Below are 7,364 nucleotides of genomic sequence, written 5' to 3' on the forward strand. Positions count from 1 at the left end.
GAAATCAACATATTCTTATCTGATTTTGCCTATCTTTATAGTTTAAACAGACGTACACAAAATAAAAGAGTAGTTGTGCTGCAAACAAATCTAATTCCCAGATTTCCCATCTCCATATTCATGTGTGTGTATATCATATATGTTTGTATGTATTTTCTGCGTAACTGGTTGACCTCAATACTGACCCCAAGCCAACAATAGAGTTGCAGAGTTATCCTTTAATTAAATTCACCTACAAAACACAATTTTTTTCCGCACAAAATAGGTTAAGTACTAATCCAACCCCCACCCCCCCCCCCCCCAAACCTCAACCCTTTTCAAATAAATGTTACCTAACTTCTGCGTGAGTGGGGCCTTAACCCTGTTGGGCCACTCTATACCCAATATAACATAACCTACTTGACAACAAACGGATTTATGGATATATTTTAAGATTAAATGGTATTATTTGGAAGAAATCTTGATATATTTTTTATAACGTGACTGAGAAATGGTTTGAACAAGCATAGATGTAAAGTAAAAACTGACAAACTATTTATAAAGTAACTCAGAGTAAGGACTCCATGGGTGGGGTTAAGTGAATACTTACCCTCCCCTTCCCTTCAAAAAAAAAAAAAAATAAACCTTACAGTAAAAGCTTTACAAAATTGGCTTCTTCAATTCTTCTAGGTTTTATACGTCCAATATGTTCTCATAAAGTATATAACAAATATATACATACTAGTCTACATATACAATACATTATGATGATTTTCTTGTAAAAATATAAACTCACATGAAAATAAGGATAGATAAAAGAATTCTTTAATAAAATAATTAATTTAATCATTGTTTAAAATGTAGAATGTATTGCTTTAATTTTAAGTTGCCTGGATAACTCAAAAAGGTTCAAAGATTTTAAAAACTCTACCAAATTTATTTTTCCAATTTCATGATTTTTATCTGCCCTATTCTTTTTTTAAATTTTATAAATTCAAATATCCCGAACTTACCCCTGTTGGCTGTATCCCTGCATTTACAGAGATTTAAAAATTAAATGAAAAGTAGATAAGATTTTTAGAGGATTTTATGGCGAATTTATTTTCTGCGCGTGTTCAATGTTTCATAGTTTATGCTTTATGGCTTTTAGAAGCAAGGCTACACTATAATTTACTTTGACTGAGTATCTCTGTTATTTCTTTCGTTAAAAAGGTAATGGGGAAATGGCATTTTCTTAGTCCGTAGATGAGTCAAATTGTTGGTAAATATGGTTTAGAATTTAAATTATTAGGATAAACTTTTAAAATAAAAAAAGTATGAATTCTTAGATCAAAATATCTGGAGCTTTCCCTAAAAATACCCCAAAGAGCACAGACCCCCCTTCCGTTAAAAAAAATATTGGGAAATAGGGGATAGTTTCTCGCGGGGGCTAGGCATTTTAATTTTTAGGGGAAGGTAGGAAATTTTGTGTCTTATGGTTTTCAAATTTGATGTCTAATGATCTTTAAATATAAATGTGAATAATGTTCACTTTAATATCAATATAGGATTATTAGACAGAACTTAAAATTTTAATAGAAATGCTTATAGCAAATTTCCAAGACACCTATATACATTATACATTATACACCAGAAAACCAACATGCACACACACTAAAACACACGCTCATATAAACACACACACTATACTTAAGTAGACACGAGCCACGCAAAGTTGATTTCAATTTACAGTTTGCAATTAAACAATAAAGCTCACGATTTGTGCTGCCTCAAGCCACTATAATTTGAGCAGGGCTCTACAGCCGCAACTATTGCTCTTTTGAAGCCGCAGCCACCATCATAACATTGGATAATCCAAAGCAAAAATCTAAGCCGATCCGCAGCTGAGCAAAGTTTTTTGGACAAGTTTCAGCCGCCAAAGGGCAACTTAAAGTTGGAGCTTTAACAGAACCGTCATTATTTAAATTTTTTAACTAAGCTGTCTTGTTTTGAGTGGTGAAGCAGCCGAGCCGCAATATACTTGTTGGCGGATGCAGAGCCATGAATTTACGCATCAAGTTATGGGCTAAATGGGCAAAATATAGGTTTTAGGTTTTGTTAAAATTATATATTTTGTAACGTCTGATTTTAAATGGTGCAAAATTTTGGATAAAATTTTTTTTGTGTATTTAAACTGTTTTTAACCTATTTTTGAATGGGGGGTCAAAAATATACTAGGACACCTATAGAATCAGACTGCAGAGCCCAAATTTGAATTAAGTCCCCAATAAACTTTTTTTGGGGGATTTAAAAATTAATTTTTAGTGTTGCTGTAATCATTTTGACCGAAGCAAAAGCTCTTTTTTTACTTCAGGTAATATTGTGGCTTACAGAACATTTTTATATAATTCACTTTATATTGATACAATAAAAAAAACATTACTCTGTTCATTGGAAATAATTTTATCCAAAACAATTAATTTCATTGAAAAATCTAACATTTACAATAAAACAAATAATTCTGAAATCTAACCAATAAGAAGTCTTGTTTTATATAATTCTTTACAATTCAAAAAAAGAGTGTTTTCACAAAGTGACGTATTTCCAATGTAGTTAAATATTTTTTATTTAATTAAAATAAAAAGAATGAAAAACATACACATAAAAGATACATACTTTTTAAAATTATTTTAAAAGATAAGTTTGAATAATCTTATTTTATAACACATTTGTATATGTGACAAAAATAAATTTGTTGTATTGCATAAACATTTGTTGTCATTTAACCCTTTACAGCCATTTTTTATGTTTTTAAAATAAGTGAGAGAACACAAACATGTTAATGTTAATTCGTTGATATATTATAAAGAATTAACTTTTTAGTGAATTTTTATAGTAAAATCATAAGGCCTAATTTTACTCTATACCAGAATACAATATTTATGAAGCAAAACACTCTAAAAGCTACGAATTTTACCCAAATAAACAAAAGACCTTTTGCTTCGGTCAAAATGATCACGGCAACAGTAAAAATTAATATTTAATTCCCCCAAAAAAAGTTTATTGGGGACTTAATTCAAATTTAGGCTCTGCAGTCTCATTCTACTGGTGTCATAGTATATTTTTTATATACGTTTTAAAAATAGGTTAAAAACAGTTTAAATTAAAATAAATAATACTAACAACTTTTTTGTAAAAAGGAAAATAAAAATGTTATAAGTACAATAATTATTGAGAATTTCAGTAAATATATTCGGTACACCGACAAACGTCCTACTACGACAAACGTCCTAATGCGACAAACATCCTAATCCGACAAACCTCCTAAACGACAAACGTCCTAAGCGACAAACCTCCTAAACGACAAACGTCCTAAGCGACAAACCTCCTAAACGACAAACCTCCTAATGCGACATCTTTTAAGTAAAACCCCCTAAAAACTTTTTCAAGTGATATCACATTTATTAAGTGTGATGTAAGGGTCGATATTTTTAATGCAAGGTTGTATCGGGTTCGAAACCATGCCGTTGGGTAGCCAACACAGACTTTGGGACAACTGTAGGACGGATTTTTAAATTTCACCCTGTGGACAAAGTTATTCAAGAAAGAAATTTCGGTTTCGAATTTCGTCCCTGTGTGTTTTATCGCCATATTGGATTTTATTGTTTACCTTTTTTAACAGTGGTGGATTTTGTCCTCAAATTTTGGAAGATTTTTTTTATTTTTTAACTTTTGAAAAATTTTAGGACGTTTTACTTAAGAAATGTCGCATTAGGGTGTTTGTCCCTTTAGGTGGTTTGTCGCATTAGGGGGTATGTCGTTTAGGAGGTTTGTCGCATTAGGATGTATCGCATTATGAGGTTTAGGACGTTTGTCGCATTAGGACGTTTGTCCCTTTAGGAGGTTTGTCGGTGTACCATATATTCTTTACATACATAAAGATACGTTATAGCAAGCCCTCTTGAATGAAGTTATTAGCAATAATCTTTACACATAGCCATTAAATGTGTTTTCTTGTGAAAAATAGAAACTAGTGTGTGTTGAAATATAATAAATGTGAAGATAATGTTTAAAACTTTACATATTCATTTATCTATGAATTTACTTGTGCTTATATAATATACATATATTTAATGTTTATGAATATGAACTTATATGAGATTAAAAAGAATCCACCTAAAAACTATTACATACATAAATATTATACCAAAGCTTTAATTATTGGTTCCATAGGGGATATTAAAAAATTAATTACATATTTAGATAGGGAAATATAAATACCTTTTTTATAGTCAATTAAAATAATCAAATATTTGAAACTAAAAAGAAGGTGATAATAAAGTAAAATATTTTAATAATTTTTAGATTAAAGGAAGCCTGCAAGAAATACCACGCTTTAACTGCTGAAAGACTGCCACAAGTAGACCAAATACCCCAAATTTGAAGCCTTCAGCTTCTATAACAAAAAAGTTCTAGGCATTTTAAAATGACATTTTATGTACAATGAAAATTTTGAAAGAATTGCAATGCTCATGTTGAAAACTTTGAAATTAAACTACGTGGCCTAGAAACAAAATTATAAGCTTATTTTTGTCAAAAATTTAGGTTTCCAGTAACTAATTATATTTTTACAATAAAAATACCCATTTTTATAGTCAAAATCATTAAAAAAAATTAAGTTTTACTTGCGTTGTACCGAATGTACTGTAGCCAATCAGAAGGCTGATTCAGCTTAACAACCAATCACAGCTAAGCTTGTTTTAGTTTACCCCTTTGTTTCCGCTATGATTTTCGTTTAAAAATGCAATTTAAATCGAATTTTTTTCATAGATTTTGACCATGAAATGTGGTGTTTTTATTGTAAAAATATAATTAGTTACATGCAATCTAAGTTTCTGACAAAGATAAGGTTATAATTTTGTGTCTAGGCGACGTAATTTAATATTGTTTTTTTCTTTTATGAGCATTGGAAATCTTTCAACAATTCCATTGTACATAAAATGCTATTTTGAAATGCCTAGAACTTTTTTGTTATTGAAGCTGAAGGCTTTAAATTTGGGGTATTGGGTCTTCTTGTGGCAGTCTTTCAGCAGTTAAAGCATGTTATTTCTTGCAGGCGTCCTTTAAGAGTAGGATTAGTTTACTGTAGCTATTTAAGGTACATTAACTAACAAAGATAATCTATGTTTGTCGTTATAGGAATTTTATTAGCTTGTTTTTTCTGCACTATTAATAAACATAACTGTCCTTTACAATTATATTTCCAATCATAACATCGCAGAAATTGGACCTTATCGTTCTCGTTTAAAAAAAGCACGCGTCTTAAAAATGTTTGCAATTTTTTTGCTAACACCTTCTGGTGTTGCAGAAAGCCCCGTGTCGGTGCGTATTAGTCTAGCGAAAATGATTGCAAAGCTTTTTTTGCCACGGAAAATGGATAGTCTTGTTATTCTAGTTTTTTAAATGCATACAAAAGGAATCAAAACTTGTTTAATGTTTATATTTAGCACTACTTTAGTTCTTGTGCTGTTATTATATAAACTTAAGACTTCAGATGTAGTGCTTTATATAGTTTAAATCTTGCCTAGGAAAACTAAAAGTTTTGAGCTAAACAGACAATTTAAATGGCTATTAAATCTCTTATAAGAGCCTAAATCATGCTTGATTTTGCCGATGACATCATGACAAGCGTCCAAGAATACTATTATCTTTAAAAAGTCAAAGAAATTTTTTTTAACCATACATATCCTTTATCCGTAAGTCCTACGACATGGAAGAGCGGATCTCTAAGGATTAGATAAGAAAGTTTGCAAGAAACCCAGGAATTCAGAGACAGGACAATGAACGATTATTTAATCTTCTTTCCAACTTTTTTGTAAAGATTCCTTTCTTTGGTAGTTTGCTAATGTATGGGGAAAAGGGGTTGCAGAATGATTTGACTGCTAATGTTCCCTTCCTCTCTGAAAAACATAGGCAGATGGAGAAGGATGTGGGAGGGGCAAAGATTTGCAAACTATTATATATTGGATAATAATATGTATATTTGCAAAACAAGGGGAAAAATTATTTAAAAGCGCAGCTCATTAAATTCAATATGCTTGTTTACGTGGACATTATGACCAATTGAAGCGATTATTAGAAATATATACTTCATATGCAAACAATATTCTAATGCCATTAAAATAAAATATAATAGCACGAAAGATGAAGCAAATTAAAGAAAATATTCGCATGCAAAAAAAATTGGCAAAGCTTGATAATTAGAAAGGACAGCTATAGGGGTTGTTAAAAAATGTATAGATAAGGGTCGTTTGTAACTGTTAAGTTTTAACTTTGTTTGTTTGTAAACATTTAAGAATTTTTTATTGCTAAACAAATTTCAAGATTATTGAATTTAGATAAATAAAAGATTTTCTTACAAAGATATAATTATAATTTGGGAATTCAAATGTATTAAAACAAAACAAAAAAAATATTGTCGGTCAAAAAATAGTTTTTTTAATACCGGGGTATTTTCTTATGAATATAAGCACTGTATATTCATACTTGGAAAAGGTAATAAGCCAGAAGTTCCCCTTGGGTGGTATATCCCTACCATGGCCTTGTTATCCTGCTACTGAATTGAAAATAAGTAAAAATCTGAATTAATTAAGAATTTTACCAGGGATGCATGGATAGACAAGTTTTTAAATATTTCTCTACTTTGTATGTATATATTCTTCTTTTGGTAGCTAGTGCTTACAGGGAAAACAAAGGGTTTTATATTAATGATAATGTAAATGCCATTGTTCTCTCCCTCCCTGGAAATTTTACTAATTAGAAGAACAGAATATGCAAATAAGACATCTTGTTACCCATATCTACATAACAAGAATAGTGTTTATTTAATCTTGCAACAAAAAAAACCTTCTTTTCAATTAAAGGTGCTATGTTTGCAGAAATATATTTTAAAATAGTACAAGGTAGAATAAGGCTTTTGTTTTACTATAAAAAAATTATCATGGATTTAAATTATTCTTTATATCCCAAATTCAAATTATTATTTTTTACTAAACGCCTTGATTCTTGTTTTGTTAAAACACCAAATTTATGCAAGGTACACGATATTGTTTAACTAACCAAGGATATGTTAATTAGAATTATGAATGGTACATACAGATAGATTGAAAAGATACATATTTAATGGCTGCCTTTTTAAATGAATTTTGAAAGAGACATAACAATTTGCAAGGAGATGATATGTTTTTAATTTATTACACGTGACCCCTAACCCAAGAAAGAATAATTTAAAGTAATTTTAAAAGGTAAAGAGACAAAAAATAAAACATAATTTTGTTGCCATAAAACTTCGAGGTATATAGAATAACTGCAAATGCATAATTCATCAAAAATTCTATAATCTAGAA

Source organism: Acartia tonsa, chromosome 3, assembly GCF_053477335.1.
Source record: "Acartia tonsa isolate MP-2025a chromosome 3, ASM5347733v1, whole genome shotgun sequence".
Classification (NCBI taxonomy): Eukaryota; Metazoa; Arthropoda; class Copepoda; order Calanoida; family Acartiidae; genus Acartia; species Acartia tonsa.